The sequence below is a fragment of the Ranitomeya variabilis genome, chromosome 1 (genome assembly GCF_051348905.1).
Source record: "Ranitomeya variabilis isolate aRanVar5 chromosome 1, aRanVar5.hap1, whole genome shotgun sequence".
In the NCBI taxonomy this organism is placed as follows: Eukaryota; Metazoa; Chordata; class Amphibia; order Anura; family Dendrobatidae; genus Ranitomeya; species Ranitomeya variabilis.
Window position 1 is genome coordinate 1,037,156,536 of NC_135232.1, and position 18,138 is coordinate 1,037,174,673.

The window sequence follows — 18,138 nt, forward strand, 5'->3', positions numbered from 1 at the left end:
CCCAAGGAACTTATCTAGTTGTGTTGTGAGAACTTTGAACCCCCAAGTGTTTCACTACAGTTTATAACGCAGAGCTGTGAAAATAAAAAAATAAAAAATTTCCCCCCAAAATTATTTTTTAGCCCCCAGTTTTGTATTTTCCCAATGGTAACAGGAGAAATTGGACCCCAAAAGTTGTACTCCAATGTGTTCCGAGTACGCTGATACCCCATATGTTGGGGGGAACCACCGTTTGGGCGCATGGGAGGGCTCGGAAGGGAAGGAGCGCCATTTGGAATGCAGACTTAGATGGAATGGTCTGCAGGCGTGACATTGCGTTTGCAGAGCCCCTAATGTACCTAAACAGTAGAAACCCCCCACAAGTGACACCATTTTGGAAAGTAGACCCCCTAAGGAACTCATCTAGATGTGTTGTGAGAGCTTTGAACCCCCTAGTGTTTCACTACAGTTTATAACGCAGAGCCATGCAAATAAAAAAAATTTTTTTTTTCCACAAAAATTATTTTTTAGCCCCAGTTTTGTATTTTCCCAAGGGTAACAGGAGAAATTGGACCCCAAAAGTTGTTCTCCAATGTGTTCCGAGTACGCTGATACCCCATATGTTGGGGTAAACCCCTGTTTGGGCGCACGGGAGAGCTTGGAAGGGAAGGAGCACTGTTTTACTTTTTCAACACAGAATTGGCTGGAATTGAAATGGGACGCCATGTCACGTTTGGAGAGCCCCTGATGTGCCTAAACAGTGGAAACCCCCCAATTATAACTGAAACCCTAATCCACACACACACCCCTAACCCTAATCCCAACGGTAACCCTAACCACACCTCTAACCCAGACACACCCCTAACCCTAATCCCAACCCTATTCCCAACCGTAAATGTAATCCAAACCCTAACTTTAGCCCCAACCCTAACCCTAACTTTAGCCCCAACCCTAAATGTAGCCCTAACCCTAGCCCTAGCCCTAACCCTAGCCCTAGCCCTAGCCCTAACCCTAACCCTAGCCCTAACCCTAATGGGAAAATAGAAATAAATAATTTTTTTTTTTTTTTTTTTCCCTAACTAAGGCTACGTTCACATTAGCGTTCTGCGCCGCAGCGTCGGGCGCCGCAGCGTCGCCGCATGCGTCATGCGCCCCTATATTTAACATGGGGGCGCATGGACATGCGTTGCACTTGCTTTTGTGATGCATGCGTCACTGCGGCGCACGCGTCATGGCGCAGAGGACGCAGCAAGTTGCATTTTTTGTGCGTACAAAATCAAGCAAAAAAAGGACGCATGCGTCGCAAAACGCAGCGTTGTGCATGCGTTGTGCATGCGGTGTTCCTACGTTGTGCGTTGCGTCGCCGATGCTGCGGCGCACAACGCAAATGTGAACGTAGCCTAAGCGGGTGATGAAGGGGGGTTTGATTTACTTTTATAGCGGGTTATTTAGTGGATTTTTATGATTAGCAGCTGTCACACACTGAAAGACGCTTTTTATTGCAAAAAATATTTTTTGCGTTACCACATTTTGAGAGCTATAATTTTTCCATATTTGAGTCCACAGAGTCATGTGAGGTCTTGTTTTTTGCGGGACGAGTTGACATTTTTATTGGTAACATGTTCGGGCACGGGAGATTTTTTGATCGCTTTTTATTCTGATTTTTGTGAGGCAGAATGACCAAAAACCAGCTATTCATTAATTTCTTTTGGGGGAGGCGTTTATACCGTTCCGCATTTGGTAAAATGGATAAAGCAGTTTTATTCTTCGGGTCAGTACGATTACAGCGATATCTCATTTACATCATTTTTTTATGTTTTGGCGCTTTTATACGATAAAAGCTATTTTATAGAAAAAATAATTATTTTGGCATCGCTTTATTCTGAGGACTATAACTTTTTTATTTTTTCGCTGATGATGGTGTATGGTGCCTCGTTTTTTGCGGGACAAGATGACGTTTTCAGCGGTACCATGGTTATTTATATCCGTCTTTTTGATCGCGTGTTATTCCACTTTTTGATTGGCGGTATGAGAATAAAGCGTTGTTTTTTGCCTCTTTTTTTTTTTTTTACGGTGTTCACTGAAGGGGTTAACTAGTTATGTAGTTTTATAGGTGGGGTCGTTACGGACGCGGCGATACTAAATATGTGTACTTTTATTGTTTGATTTTTTTTTTATTTAGATAAAGAAATTTATTTATGGGAATAATTTTTTTTTATTTATTTATTTATTTAGGAATTTTTTTTTTATTTTTTTTTTACACATGTGGACATTTTTTTTAAACTTTTTTACTTTGTCCCAGGGGGGGACATCACAGATCGGTGATTTGACAGTGTGCACAGCACTCTGTCATATCACCGATCTCACTGACAGGGCTGCAGGCTTACCAGCGCCTGCTCTGAGCAGACACTCGGTAAGCCACCTCCTTCCCTGCAGGACCCGGATGCCGCGGCCATCTTGGATCCGGGACCTGCAGCCAGGAAGGAGGTAGGAGACCCTCGCAGCAACGCGATCACATCGCGTTGCTCCGGGGGTCTCAGGGAAGCACGCAGGGAGCCCCCTCCCTGCGCGATGCTACCCTATACCGCCGGTACACCGCGATCATGTTTGATCGCGGTGTGCCGGGGGTTAATGTGCCGGGGGTGGTCCGTGACCGCTCCTGGCACATAGTGCCGGATGTCAGCTGCGATAGTCAGCTGACACCCGACCGCGATCGGCCGCGCTCCCCCCGTGAGCGCGGCCGATCGTGCTGGACGTACTATTCCGTCCTTGGGAAGTAGGGCCCACCCCACATGGACGGAATAGTACGTCCAATTACAGAAAGGGGTTAAAAAATAACAAAAAAACAAAAAAAAACATAATCAGGTTCCTCGCATCATGTTCTCATACACTTTATGCAGTTAATAGCACTCTGTGTCTGTACTGCTACATACTTAGGCAGTTAACTGGTTCATGCAGCTTTACATGAACACCCGAGCCTTACACTATGGCTGGTCCGAATAACTAAAGCAATTGTTACCATCCACCTCTCGTGTCTCCCCTTTTCCTCATAGGTTGTAAGCTTGCGAGCAGGGCCCTCATTCCTCCTGGTATCTATTTTGAACTGTGATTTCTGTTATGCTGTAATGTCTATTGTCTGTACAAGTCCCCTCTATAATTTGTAAAGCGCTGCAGAATATGTTGTATATAAATAAAATTATTATTATTATTATTATTATTATCTCTCCCATCTCCTGAAATAATCAATGGCTTTACAAAACTGCAAAAATGTTTTTTTTTTCAAAAGTAGATGGAGTATCGGGGGAGCAGAATGATATGCAGAATGAAAGAGCAAGGCAGACACAAAATGTTGCTGCTGCTTTATAAATAGTGTGCTGAACTCACAGCTGCACTGCTCAGTACTTCTATGCATTATCCATTATGTTACTGCTGTTTATGAACATGTGGCACACAAAGACAGGAGAGTCTGAATGTCTTATTTTTTACGTGTAGTGAATGGGAAACCTAATTGCAACTAGTCTGCAGCACTGTGCCCTAGAAGTGGTGTTTGCTCTGGAATTGATAGAGTTAAAAAAAAGTCACACTTTTCAGATAGGTGCGTCTGAAATTGGGCTAGTTGATCTCATTAGTATATTGATTTAGCTCGGTCCTTGCTAGATGGCTCAGCTTAGAAGGAACACTTGTCTCCACCCTCCAGCTCAGAGACAACTGAAAGTTGGAGGTAGAAATTGTAGAGGGGAAAACCGGTGACCAGAAATGTAGCTATTCCGTATGTGCTTTTTCTAAACAGTCACCTGAAATTACAGGTAGGCGAAGTCACAGTATTTGTTCTCAATATGTGTATAAAATACTAGAAGATTTAAATATAACATCATATCTGGATGGTGTATTTTGCTTTCTCATATATGCATACCATTGTCAAATATATTCTCCTACAAGGAGAATTGAAAATATTCCTTCAAAAGAAAGGATAAAAAGTCAAAGGTTACCTGAAAAGCCATGGACAAAAGACACCCTTATGGTGCCTATGACAAAAGACGGATAAAAAATAATAGAGCGCTTTGGAAGTAAGCGGCAGTGGCCGGAAGAAATGTGTGTATACATACAATATGGTGCCATTACGTAAACCTCAAAACAAACCATGAAACCCAGCTGATGGCCTGGAGCTTAGTTCTAAAGGGAGTTCACTGGGAGATTAGGAGGTGTATCAAGCTGGAAGGGAGCTGGCTACTGCCATTATTTGGATAAATCTTTACAATGGTTTGGCTCATGATCATGGAACTAATTTGTCTGGATGTCAGCTTTCTATCAGCTTTAGTGAGTCCATGTTAGTCTAGACGTGTGTAGTGTGGGAAAGGTAAGCCTGTCACTTGTGCATAAACTCGCTGGTGGAAACAAACCATGTGACCAAGCGACCATCAGGTTTATTTAGGTTGTAGTTGAGACGTGAGATAAATGGTGTACAATTCACAAAAAGATTAGGGGTAATAATATGGTATAATATTAATCCAAGATGGCTTGGTGACCAGATTTCACCCTGCAGAATGCATACATTTTGTAATAGATCTGTTAGATCTGATGAGGCTGATGTACTTACTTAAAAATGTGAACATTTTCCTGTCTAATATGAGTTCTCTTTTTTTTCTTCTTCATAACATGATCTTTATTCAAAAAGAAGAATCATGCAGTTTTCACACAGACCACGCTGGGGCTGTATTAGGCTCGTAGGGGTCGATTCCTAAAGATGGGCGTAGAGCACGCTCGAGCTATGCCAGTCTTGACAGAGTACACGGCTCCAGATTCATTAACAAGCACATGCCACTTAATGAATTCGGCACCTCTAGTAAGTGGTGTGTGCCTCCGTACACTGTGCCAAGAATGCATTTCTGGCATAGAAAATGCAGGCAGATTTAATGAGAATGATATGGTGTATGGCATTGATCCAATCTTGACCCACCTCCTCGTCAGTTCCGTCCTTTTTAGCAAAGCTGATCAAAAATGCTATGAAAAAACAAAAAAATCACAATTTTTTTGCGCATACCCATGCTTGTGCTATGCCAGTCTGGTCATAATATTAATGAATTAGGCCCTTGTAAGTGGCGTTTTCCTCCATACGCCGTGATAGAAATTCTACTCTAGTCAGGGACTGGAGTAGCATTTCTGTGGTTGAAAATGACGGCAGATTTAATGAATTTAACACAGTGTGTAGTCCATCACGACCTGGCACGTCCCCCACTCCGTCCTTTTTGGCAAAGCTAATCCAAAGTTGTGTGAAAGCACAAAAAGTCACAAAATACTCCACGCTGTGCACAAACTTTGTGACATTTCCAAGCTTTTTCACCACTTTTGTAAAAAAAAAAGCTTTTCAGCAGGCTCATTATCATCAGAGGTAGGATTACAATGACAGGTAACATCTCTATACACAACTGATTATCCAGAATCCACTGTCAGGGCTCCCAACTTGACTTTTTTATTTTTTCTGGACAGCTTATAAAAAAATCAAGGACAGACAATATTTTTTTAAGGATACATAGAAACGCCGTAATAAATCTTTATGATTATCAGTGACACATGTCTACAGAAACATAATTCTGATATGAAATTCACTGTAAACTGTAAAATGATAATAACTATAGTCAAAATAATCTGTATACGTTTCTTCAGCCTTAAAAAACAATCAAGGACACCTAAAAAAAATTTTTTACGGACAGGGCAAAAAAGTGCCCTATTCTTACGTACTATCCTGGAATTTTTGGACTGTTGGCAGCCCTGGATCCACCAATGCTTATGATTTGAGATAGAAATGACTATTTGATTTTCCTAGACAAGAGAGAAGATTTGTCATTGTCGATATCAGTCCATTGTGTTGCTGAACTTACTTTTGATACAACTTTTTTCTCTACATGCCAGGGACTGCTCACTTACATAGTTACATAGTTACATAGTTAGTAAGGCCGAAAAAAGACATTTGTCCATCCAGTTCAGCCTATATTCCATCATAATAAATCCCCAGATCTACGTCCTTCTACAGAACCTAATAATTGTATGATACAATATTGTTCTGCTCCAGGAAGACATCCAGGCCTCTCTTGAACCCCTCAACTGAGTTCGCCATCACCACCTCCTCAGGCAAGCAATTCCAGATTCTCACTGCCCTAACAGTAAAGAATCCTCTTCTATTTTGGTGGAAAAACCTTCTCTCCTCCAGACGCAAAGAATGCCCCCTTGTGCCCGTCACCTTCCTTGGTATAAACAGATCCTCAGCGAGATATTTGTATTGTCCCCTTATATACTTATACATGGTTATTAGATCGCCCCTCAGTCGTCTTTTTTCTAGACTAAATAATCCTAATTTCGCTAATCTATCTGGGTATTGTAGTTCTCCCATCCCCTTTATTAATTTTGTTGCCCTCCTTTGTACTCTCTCTAGTTCCATTATATCCTTCTTGAGCACCGGTGCCCAAAACTGTACACAGTACTCCATGTGCGGTCTAACTAGGGATTTGTACAGAGGCAGTATAATGCTCTCATCATGTGTATCCAGACCTCTTTTAATGCACCCCTTGATCCTGTTTGCCTTGGCAGCTGCTGCCTGGCACTGGCTGCTCCAGGTAAGTTTATCATTAACTAGGATCCCCAAGTCCTTCTCCATGTCAGATTTACCCAGTGGTTTCCCGTTCAGTGTGTAATGGTGATATTGATTCCTTCTTCCCATGTGTATAACCTTACATTTATCATTGTTAAACCTCATCTGCCACCTTTCAGCCCAAGTTTCCAACTTATCCAGATCCATCTGTAGCAGAATACTATCTTCTCTTGTATTAACTGCTTTACATAGTTTTGTATCATCTGCAAATATCAATATTTTACTGTGTAAACCTTCTACCAGATCATTAATGAATATGTTGAAGAGAACAGGTCCCAATACCGACCCCTGCGGTACCCCACTGGTCACAGCGACCCAGTTAGAGACTATACCATTTATAACCACCCTCTGCTTTCTATCACTAAGCCAGTTACTAACCCATTTACACACATTTTCCCCCAGACCAAGCATTCTCATTTTGTGTACCAACCTCTTGTGCGGCACGGTATCAAATGCTTTGGAAAAATCGAGATATACCACGTCCAATGACTCACCGTGGTCCAGCCTATAGCTTACCTCTTCATAAAAACTGATTAGATTGGTTTGACAGGAGCGATTTCTCATAAACCCATGCTGATATGGAGTTAAACAGTTATTCTCATTGAGATAATCCAGAATAACATCCTTCAGAAACCCTTCAAATATTTTACCAACAGTAGAGGTTAGACTTACTTGCCTATAATTTCCAGGTTCACTTTTAGAGCCCTTTTTGAATATTGGCACCACATTTGCTATGCGCCAGTCCTGCGGAACAGACCCCGTCGCTATAGGGTCCCTAAAAATAAGAAATAATGGTTTATCTATTACATTACTTAGTTCTCTTAGTACTCGTGGGTGTATGCCATCCGGACCCGGAGATTTATCTATTTTAATCTTATTTAGCCGGTTTCGCACCTCTTCTTGGGTTAGATTGGTGACCCTTAATATAGTATATCCTACGAAAAACATTACGGGACTAGTCAGAGGTATAAAACAAACATGCAAGCCATGAGAGGGCAGTAAGAGCTTAGAGCTCCGGTCAGGAGGCATAACAGAATCACAGGGTGTCAGAGCAAGTGCCAAGAATATTAAGAAGAACAATGGCCTATATCTGCTATTTCCTTCACAACCTGAAAATCCCAGGATCACTGTTAAAACAAATTCCTGCAGCGGTTGCCTCTGCTGGGAGCTTGTTAATTGCATCTGCGGTCACAGAGAACAGCGACACATTGTCAGCATGAGTCTTGTGTCTTCTACATGGGGAAACCAAGCAAATATCCTTTTCCATAGGAAGAAAACGTCAAATATTTTGAAAATTCTTTCTATGACTGATATCTAAATGAGTCGATAAGATCTAGGTCAAAAGGATACTTAGATCTAAAAAAAACCCTAAGTCATTTAAAGAGCACCGCAGGGGGGTGTACAGATGGGCCATTCTACACTTACCTGTATTTATTTGTGCAGACATTTTTGTTTCAATAAGGATCCTGGTACAATAGAGGAGAGCTGAGAAAATCGGAACCTTTGCTCATGTTTATTCCCTCCGAGGCATAAATAGGAAGAGCTGTAACAGAATGCCCATATTGTTCTCAACTACTATAACTGTTTCCATGAAATGATGCGGAATAGAAACCGTTTGATACTTATCAACATAAAACACATAAATGTATCCGTAAATAATATGACTACTTAATGGAGCCAAGAATAAAACTGAATTATCTGCTACAAATGTCAGATGCAGGACATACTGGAAAACTAGGAAAAGGAAGTTCCTGCACCGATAGTGCGGGAAAAATTTTGATGGAAAAGAACCACCATCTCAAAAATATCTACGACCAGTAATAGAATATAACAAGGACAGTAATTTCACATATTAGGCTGATATGTACAGTACCATAAATGCATTATTTTCTTGAGATCTATGGCAGCAAGTCCATGCTTTTTTACATGTTTTGAGTCAAAATAGGAAATACAATTAAAAGGGCCTCACCCACTAAGTTCCAGTTCAAAGGCAAAATACACAAGAACATACTAGGGCCAATATTAAAGAAGTAGTATGTTTTTGTAGAGTAAGTGGAAACTGAGGAAACCAATGCAAACATGAGGAGAATATTAAGATGTTGCCCTAGTGTAGGGGGGTGGTGCTGTTATGGACAGTAAGGAACACACTGCCACTTTAAGAGACAGCACCCCTTTGTCTGCTGTGATGGAATGTCCTGCTCCCCCCTGCAATAGACTGTGTAAATGAACAGCCCTGTGTTAAAGGAAGGAGTTGGGCCTTGGGTGTGTGTGAGTAGGAGCTGCTGCAGAGAACGTCTGTGCTAAGCTTGTACCTGTAAAAGAGGTCCCACAGCCTGGGACGGAGGAGACTTGTGAGATTGGACGGACTCTTCGGGTGCAGCAAGAGTGGCTGTCCTGTGCTAGTCTAGTTTGAGAAGCCACGAAGATACCGAGAAAGGGATTTACAGATTCCAGGAGTACCTCCAGGACCCAGAAGCCAGGAGAAGACCACGTTTCACGGAGCTGGCAGAAAGCCGTGTGCACCACCATACTAGACTGTTGGGGGCCCCCCGGGACTGGATCTGAGTCCCCAACATCACCGTGAGTTTGTTCCTGTTTTGTGCACATGTCAGGGCCTAGTGTAGGCTTCAATAGACAGAACACGGCAGCCGTGTGGCCTGCTTAGTAGAGGCCAGGGATGCTATACGTAGAGTAGCATCATTCTTTGTTTTTTGTTTGCATTTGCTTGTGTGACATATATTGAGTCTGTAATAGTTGGAGCGCTGTGCTATTTGATGGCCCAGCTAAAGAATACAACTCTTGTAAATTATCTTTTGCCATTGCATATCCCTCTGTTTGCTCCTTCCTCATCCACTTCATTCCTTGCCTTCCAATAAATTTACCCTTTGTTGTTTGCACCTCATCTTGTTTACGGTAGTCTCCCTGCACAGTGGTGGTCCCCCGGCCATCGCTTCAAATGGCGCTGCGAGCAGGGTACTGTCACCAAGATGGAGGCAGCGGACAGCAACGGCGGGAATGCTAACGTTAATGGGGATGCTGTGGGCATTGGTGGAACCCCTGCAAAGACACTCCCTATGGGCACCATATTTAGTGTGCTACCAAAGTTTGACGGCAATAATATGCCACTGTCCGACTGGGTGTCCTGGCTGCAAAGCACCCTGAAGATTTATAACATCAGCCCAGACCTTGAAGCGGACATCGCTTTAACTGCCCTAGAGGGACAAGCCCGTAGAAACATTAGCCTACAACCAAATCTCATCCGTAGTACCCTGAAGGAGCTAGTGAAGTTCCTGGAAGAGATCTACAGCAAGACTGCTAGCGTGGGACACCTTCACGCCAAATTTTTCTCTAGGCTGCAGCGGGAAGAAGAAGGAATTTCTCAGTATGCAACAGCACTGCAAGAAGTGTTAGCAGAGGTGCAGAGAAAGGAGTTGGATGGACTTGGCGGCATGGGCTTTAAAGACCAGATACTCCGGGAGCAATTCATTCTGGGACTGCACAGCACATCCTTGAGGCGAGCACTGTCAGAACGGGTCCGGGCAGATCCGACTCTTACGTTTCATCAAATACTGGCAGAAATAGTGGCCCGAAGTAAAGAAGAAAGCTATGCGTCTGGGGTGATGCGTGTCCAGGGCGCCAATACCAGAGGGGACTCAAACCATCAGGAGGTGCTGGTCCAGGTGCAAGACTTGCAGCGGTCTCTTGTCAAAGTGCAAGAGAAACTGACCCAGATGGAGCGAAGAGTGGGGAACTACAACAGTCTGACCCATTGTACTCATGCAACCATTCTTCGGCCCGACTGATAAGGGATCAGTGAGAGCAAGCCCACTCCCGTCAAGCATCGGAGGCACAAGGACAGGCTCGAAGTGCCCCCTGGCGAGGAGGAGGCATCCAATGCTGGGAATGTGGAGGACGGGGCACCTTGCCAGAGACTGTTGGAACTATGCTCAATGCCAGTGGAAGCCACCGTTAAACTACCAACCCCCGCAGTAGTGCGCCACTCTGCGGGAGAAGCGAGGAGAGAGGCCGCTCCGTATCATAACGAACACTTGATTGCTGGGTGTCCCATCCTACATGCTGAATTCGAGGGTGTTCTAGTGGATTGCTTGATAGATACCGGATCACAAGTGACGACGATGCCAGAAACGTAATTCAAGCAGCATTTCCAGGCCCTGGCCAAGCCAGAAAAAGAGACATTGATCCGTTTTTTTGCTGCCAACCAACAACCGATCCCGGTCACAGGGGTCGTGTGGATGAATATTCAAATCTGTGGGCAAGAAGTGGGGAGAAAAGGGATCCTGCTAGTTCCTGAGCCTATCAAAGAAGATGTGCCTGTAGTACTGGGAATGAATATCTTATATGAACTCGATCAGATTATGTTTACTAAACTGGGACCAAGATATTGGAAGAAGGCTACTACACATAAGCCTACTCAAGAAGCACTTCAATGACTGATCCACGTCTGTGGGACGCAGAAGAGTGTGCCATCTTTTCAGACGGTAGGGGTGATCAGGGTCCCTGGTGAAGAGCTTGTAATCCTGCCTCCAGAGTGAGAAACTATATTATACCTTCCAATGGGGACTCATCGCAATCTCATGGGTTGGAAGTGATTGTCCAGCCTGTGGGAGGTGGAGGAGTGGGCCAAGAAGTCATGATAGCTCGTACAATACCTGTGGTCCAGCGAGGACACGTCCCCACAAGAGCTTTGAATGTTGGCCTCGGGGAGGTCACCTTGTCACGAGGGACAAATCTGGCCCTGGTGTACCTACATAAGGGTGAAGTGGTGAGCCAGAAGGAGATATCTTTATCACCGAAAGAAGGTGCGGGGTGGACCCTAGCAGTTGCTGCAGGGGCTGAAGAGACGCCATCCCCGGAGTGGAGTGGACGGGTCATCCTTGATCAAATGGAAGTGGATGTGAAGGCTCTAGGCCCTGAGCGTGTGCAAGTGATAGAAGCTATGCTGTGGGAAAATCAGGCCGCATTCGCCCGTAATGCTGAGGATTTCGGCTGTACTGAAGCCATCACGCATGAGATACTGACCAGGGAAGCTCATCCAATTCGAGAACGATACCGGCAGATCCCACCCAAGATGTACCAAGAGGTGAAGACATTACTGAGGCAGATGCTGGATTCAGGAGTAGTGCAGAGTAGTCAGAGCTAGTGATGAGCGAATATACTCGTTACTCGAGATTTCTCGAGCATGCTCGGGGGTCCTCCAAGTATTTTTTAGTGCTCGTAGTTTTCGTTTTTCTTGCCGCAGCTGAATGATTTACATCTGTTAGTCAGCATAAGTACATGTGGGGATTCCCTAGCAACCAGGCAACCTCCACATGTACTTATGCTGGCTACCAGATGTAAATCATTCAGCTACGGCAAGAAAAACTAAAACTCCGAGCACTAAAAAATACTCGGAGGACCCCCGAGCATGCTCGAGAAATCTCGAGTAACGAGTATATTCGCTTATCACTAGTCAGAGCCCTTGGGCAGCCCTGGTGGTGCTCGTCAAGAAACAGGATGGGACCATCCGGTTCTGTGTAGATTACAGGAAACTCAATGCCTGCAATGTTCGAGACTCGTATCCGTTACCCCGCATCGAGGAATCCTTGACAGCGTTGGGGAAAGCCAAGTACCAAGTACTTCTCCACCTTGGACCTAGCAAGCGGATACTGGCATGTAGCCGTGGCAGAGAAAGACAAAGAAAAAAACGCCTTCACCCTCCCTGTTGAGTTGTTTGAGTTTAACCGAATGTCCTTCGGGCTCTCCAATGCTCTGGGCACGTTTCAATGGGTGATTGAAAAGTGTTTGGGAGACTTAAATTTTGAGGCTACCCTGATCTATCTGGATTACATCATTGTGTTTTCGACCTCATTCGAAGAACACCTTGCCCGGCTTGGACAGGTACTCGGAAGACTGCGGGCTCATAACCTGAAGGTGAAGCCAAAGAAGTGCCACCTCTTCAAGTGAGAGATCGAATACCTGGGCCACATAGTGTCGCAAGATGGAGTTCTACGCTCACCAGAAAAAGTGTCTGCTATCCTAAAGTGGCCAATAACTCGAACAGTGAGAGAACTCCAGGCCTTTCTGGGGCTCGCCAGGTACTACCGCCGGTTTGTCAAAGACTTGGCGAAGGTGGCGGGTCCTCTGAATGAGCTGCTGAGGGGAACCGCCGGAGTGCCGAAGACCCAGTACATCCCTTGGGCCCAGAGACAAGACGAGGCCTTCCAGGCTATAAAGAATGCCCTTGCTTCAGCCCCGATTTTGGCCTATGCAGATTTTGATCAACCGTTCTTGTTGTAGCCTTCATGGACTCGGTGCAGTACTTTCGCAGATACAGGATGTACATGAGAGAGTCATCGGGTGTGCCAGCAGGTCTCTGCAAGACAGCAAGAGAAACCCCCACAATTACAGCTCCTTCCGGTTAGAGCTCCTGGCCCTGGTGTGGACCATGACAGAGAAGTTTGCGGGATTCCTTACAGGGACCAAGATTCAAACAGACAATAATCCCCTGGCCCACCTTGAGAATGCTAATTTGGGGGCCTTAGAACAGCGGTGGGTGGCTCGCCTAGCCAAGTTTGACTTTACCATCTGTTATCGCACTGCTGCCGAAAATGCAAATGCTGACGGGCTGTCAAGAGTGACTGTGGAGACTCCAGTGGGGGATCTCAATGAAGAACTCGAAGAGGACGGAACACCAAACTTTCATAAGTTTAAGCCCCCAGTGGTTGCGGCCCAGTCAAGAAAGGAGGCCTGTGCATTACCCTGGACACCTAGGGAGAACCAATGAGGAATGAGGACATGTTCAGGATGAAGATGAAGGGCTGAGACAGATGAAAAGGTGGGTAACTCAGAAGCGGAAGCCTGGCAAACAAGAGAGGGATGATCTGGATGCTGAAAATGAAGTGTCTTACACCAGTGGAATAGACTGGAAGTGCGAGAATCAGTGTGATATCGTAAGGGACAACAGCCAAAAGATATGGAAGTAACGTGGCAGGTGGTCATCCCAGGAAGAATGGCTCAAGAAGTAGCTAAAGTAGCCCACGAATTTGGAGCTCACTTCGGGCCCACAAAGACCTACCAATGGTAACAGCGGTATGTGTATTGCCCCCGGTTGGAGTCTGTGGTGGAAGAGGTTTGCCGGCAATGTCGAGTATGCGACCTCATTAAGAGTACCGAACAGAGGGCACCCATCCAGACCATACAAACTAAGGAACCGCTAGAAGTCTTGATGATCGACTATCTCCTCGTGGGACACTCGGCCCGGGGGCTACAGTACTGTTTGGTGATGACCGATCATTTCTCCTAGTTCGCAGTAGTTACCCCGACTAGAGATCAGACTACGAAGTCGGAGACGCAAGACATCTGTCAAGACTTCATCTGGGTGTATGGGTGCCCAAAGCGCATCCACTCTGACAAAGGCACATGTTTCCAAGGCAAGGTGATGGAACAACTGTATTGTATGTATGGCATCGAGCGTTCCCGGACCACCCCTTACCATCCTCAAGGCAACGGAGTATGTGAACGCTTCAACCGAACCCTACTTCAAATGCTGAGAATATTGGAGGAGGATAAGAAGGCATGTTGGCCAGACTACCTGCCAGAGTTGGTCTGGACCTACAAAAATTGGGTCCACTCCACCACGGGTTATACTCCCTATCTACTGCTGTTTGGAAGAGCTGGACGAGAGATCATTGAGCTGAATTTGGAACAGCCAGAGGAGCGGAGGGAGCAAACTGTCACTTCATGGGTGAAAGAGCATCGGCAATGATTACAAACGATACGGCGGATGATAGGTCAGCAGCTGTAGGAAAAAGAACATACGAGCCATAAACCTACTCAAGAGATACCGCTCCAACCCGGAGACCGAGTATTAGTCAGAGAGAAACACCCTAAGGGAAAACTAAGTGGGAGATGGGAAGTACAGCCTTACAGAGTAATCAAGCGAGTGTATGCTGATGGCCCGGTTTACAAGGTGCAGATTGAGAGTGGGGCATCCGCCCCTATAGTACTTAACAGAAATATGCTGCGGCCTTGCCGGTCTGAGGTCTATTCTACGCCATTGCCGCCTGAAGGCGCTACTCCACTTCCTGAATCTGTCATGCCTGATGGTGAAATCTATGATGAGTGGTGGACCGTTCCTGACACAGTAGGGGGTCCTTAGCCTTACATGGACGGTAATCCCATAGATGTACCACTACCGCCACGCGAGGACGAGACCAGCCAAGAGCCCACTATGACTCCTGCAGCAAGTGTTCCTCTGGAAGCTAGTCAAGCCTTGCCTGGCAGCCAAGAGCTCCGGAGATCCCAAAGGTCTAATGCAGGGGTTCCACCAGTCCGATATGTAGAACAGTGTACTCTGTCTATTTTTCCAACTTTGTTGCCTCCTCTATAGGTGCTGTTTCCAAATTGCACATTCCTTCATTACACTGTGACCTTGATGTTGTGATGGCCGACGATGACCATCATTAAGTAAGGAGGCTTGTAGGGGGGTGGTGCTGTGATGGACAGTAAGTAACATGCTGCCACTTTAAGAGACAGCACCCCTTTGTCTGCTGTGATGGAATGTTCTGCTCCCCCCTGCAATAGACTGTGTAAATGAACTGCCCTCTGCTAAGGGGAGGAGTTGGGCCTTGGGAGTGTGTGAGCAGGAGCTGCTGCAGAGAACGTCTGTGCTAAGCTTGTACCTGTAAAAGAGGTCCCACAGCCTGGGACGGAGTGGACTCGTGAGATTGGATGGACTCTTCGGGTGCAGCAAGGGTGGCTGTCCTGTGCTAGTTTGAGAAGCCACGAAGATACCGAGAAAGGGATTTACAGTTTCCAGGAGCACCTCCAGGACCCAGAAGCAAGGAGGAGACCACGTTTCATGGAGCTGGCAGAGAGCCATGTGCACCACCGTACTAGACTGTTGGGGGCCCCCCGGGACTGGATCTGAGTCCCCAACATCACCGTGAGTTTGTTCCTGTTTTGTGCACATGTCAGGGCCTAGTGTAGGCTTCAATAGACAGAACACGGCAGCCGTGTGGCCTGCTTAGTAGAGGCCAGGGATCCTATACGTAGAGTAGCATCTGTCATGATCTCTGCAGGCAGAGATCATAGCAAGCCTATAGAGGGACAAGCTCTCGGAAGATGGAACTATACTGACCATGAACTAAGCCTGCCGCGCAACTAGAAATAGCCAGGTAGCATTTCCTATTTATCGCTAGATGCCCAGCTCTGGCCTAAGACCTAAATAGCTAGCAGAGGGAAATATAAGACCTGGCTCACCTCTAGAGAAATATTCCAAAGAAGACAGTAGCCCCCCACATATAATGACGGTGAGTTCAGATGAAACAACAAACGCAGCAGGAAAATAGTCTTAGCAAATTTGAGGTCCGCTTACTAGATAGCAGAAGACAGATAGTATACTTTCATGGTCAGCAGAAAAACACTAACAAAACACCATCCAGAGATTACCTTAAACTCTGGCATTAACTCATAACGCCAGAGTAGCAATCCCTGATCAACGAGAGCTTTCCAGACACAGTAACAAAACTTCAGCTGTGAACTGGAACAAATAGGCAAAACAAAACATGGACAAAAGTCCAACTTATCTAGTAGTTGTCTAGAAGCAGGAACAAGCACTGAGAGGCATCAGATAACATTGTTGACCGGCAAGAAACCACCAGAGAAATGAGCTTAAATAGCGACACCCACTACTGATGGAATCAGGTGAAACAGGAAAGAGGATGACAAGTCCAATTCCACAAGCGGCCACCGGGGGAGCCCAGAATCCAAATTCACAACAGTACCCCCCCCTCAAGGAGGGGGCACCGAACCCTCACCAGATCCACCAGGGCGACCAGGATGAGCCCTATGGAAGGCACGAACAAGATCAGAAGCATGAACATCAGATGCATTGACCCAAGAATTATCCTCCTGGCCGTAACCCTTCCAGTTGACCAGATACTGGAGTTTCCGTCTGGAAACACGAGAGTCCAAAATTTTCTCCACAACGTACTCCAACTCACCCTCAACCAACACCGGAGCAGGAGGCTCAACTGAAGGTACAACAGGTACCTCATACCTGCGCAATAACGACCGATGAAAAACGTTATGAATGGAAAAGGACGCAGGGAGGTCCAAACGGAAAGAAACAGGATTAAGAATCTCCAATATTCTATAAGGGCCGATGAACCGAGGTTTAAACTTAGGAGAAGAGACCCTCATAGGGACAAAACGAGAAGACAACCACACTAAATCTCCAACACAAAGCCGAGAACCAACACGACGATGACGGTTGGCAAAACGCTGAGTCTTCTCCTGGGACAACTTCAAATTGTCCATAACCTGCCCCCAGATATGATGCAATCTCTCCACCACCGCATCCACTCCAGGACAATCCGAGGATTCCACCTGACCGGAGGAAAATCGAGGGTGAAACCCCGAATTACAGAAAAACGGGGACACCAAGGTGGAAGAACTGGCCCGATTATTGAGGGCGAACTCTGCCAATGGCAAAAAAGCAACCCAATCATCCTGGTCAGCAGAGACAAAACACCTCAGATATGTCTCAAGGGTCTGATTAGTCCGCTCGGTCTGGCCATTAGTCTGAGGGTGAAAAGCAGATGAAAAAGACAAATCTATGCCCATCCTAGCACAGAATGCCCGCCAAAATCTAGACACAAATTGGGTACCTCTGTCAGAAACAATATTCTCAGGAATACCGTGCAATCGGACAACATTCTGAAAAAACAGAGGAACCAACTCAGAAGAAGAAGGCAACTTGGGCAGAGGAACCAAATGGACCATTTTAGAGAAACGGTCACAGACCACCCAGATGACAGACATCTTCTGGGAAACAGGCAGATCTGAAATAAAATCCATCGAGATGTGTGTCCAAGGCCTCTTAGGAATAGGCAAGGGCAACAGCAGTCCGCTAGCCCGAGAACTACAAGACTTGGCCCGAGCACAAACGTCACATGACTGCACAAAGACTCGCACATCTCGTGACAGAGAAGGCCACCAGAAGGATCTTGCCACCAAATCCCTGGTACCAAAAATTCCGGGATGACCTGCCAATGCAGAAGAATGTACCTCAGAGATGACTCTGCTGGTCCAATCATCCGGAACAAACAGTCTATCAGGCGGACAACGATCCGGTCTATCCGCCTGAAACTCTTGCAAGGACCGCCGCAGATCAGGAGAAACGGCCGACAAAATTACTCCCTCCCTAAGGATACCTGTGGGTTCAGAATTACCAGGAGAGTCCGGGTCAAAACTCCTAGAAAGGGCATCTGCCTTAACATTCTTAGAACCCGGTAGGTATGACACCACAAAATTAAAGCGAGAAAAAAATAAAGACCAGCGCGCCTGTCTAGGATTCAGGCGTCTGGCAGTCTCAAGATAAATCAAATTTTTGTGGTCAGTCAATACCACCACCTGATGCCTAGCCCCCTCGAGCCAATGGCGCCACTCCTCAAACGCCCACTTCATGGCCAAAAGCTCCCGATTCCCAACATCATAATTCCGCTCTGCGG

General features: G+C 45.9%; 1 protein-coding gene across 4 annotated transcripts in view; it reads right to left on the reverse strand.

Annotated features, from left to right (window-relative positions):
* Positions 1-18,138, reverse strand: part of SLC7A2 (solute carrier family 7 member 2) — a 177,127-nt gene that overhangs the window by 119,084 nt on the left and 39,905 nt on the right. For 2 of the 4 annotated variants that reach the window (XM_077279683.1, XM_077279678.1), the window contains exon 1: positions 5,859-5,876. The exons of the other annotated variants lie outside the window; for them this stretch is intronic. The gene's annotated coding sequence lies outside the window, so the exon portion shown is untranslated. Of the gene's footprint in view, positions 1-5,858; positions 5,877-18,138 lie in introns of those variants that run through there. 4 annotated transcript variants of the gene reach the window in all.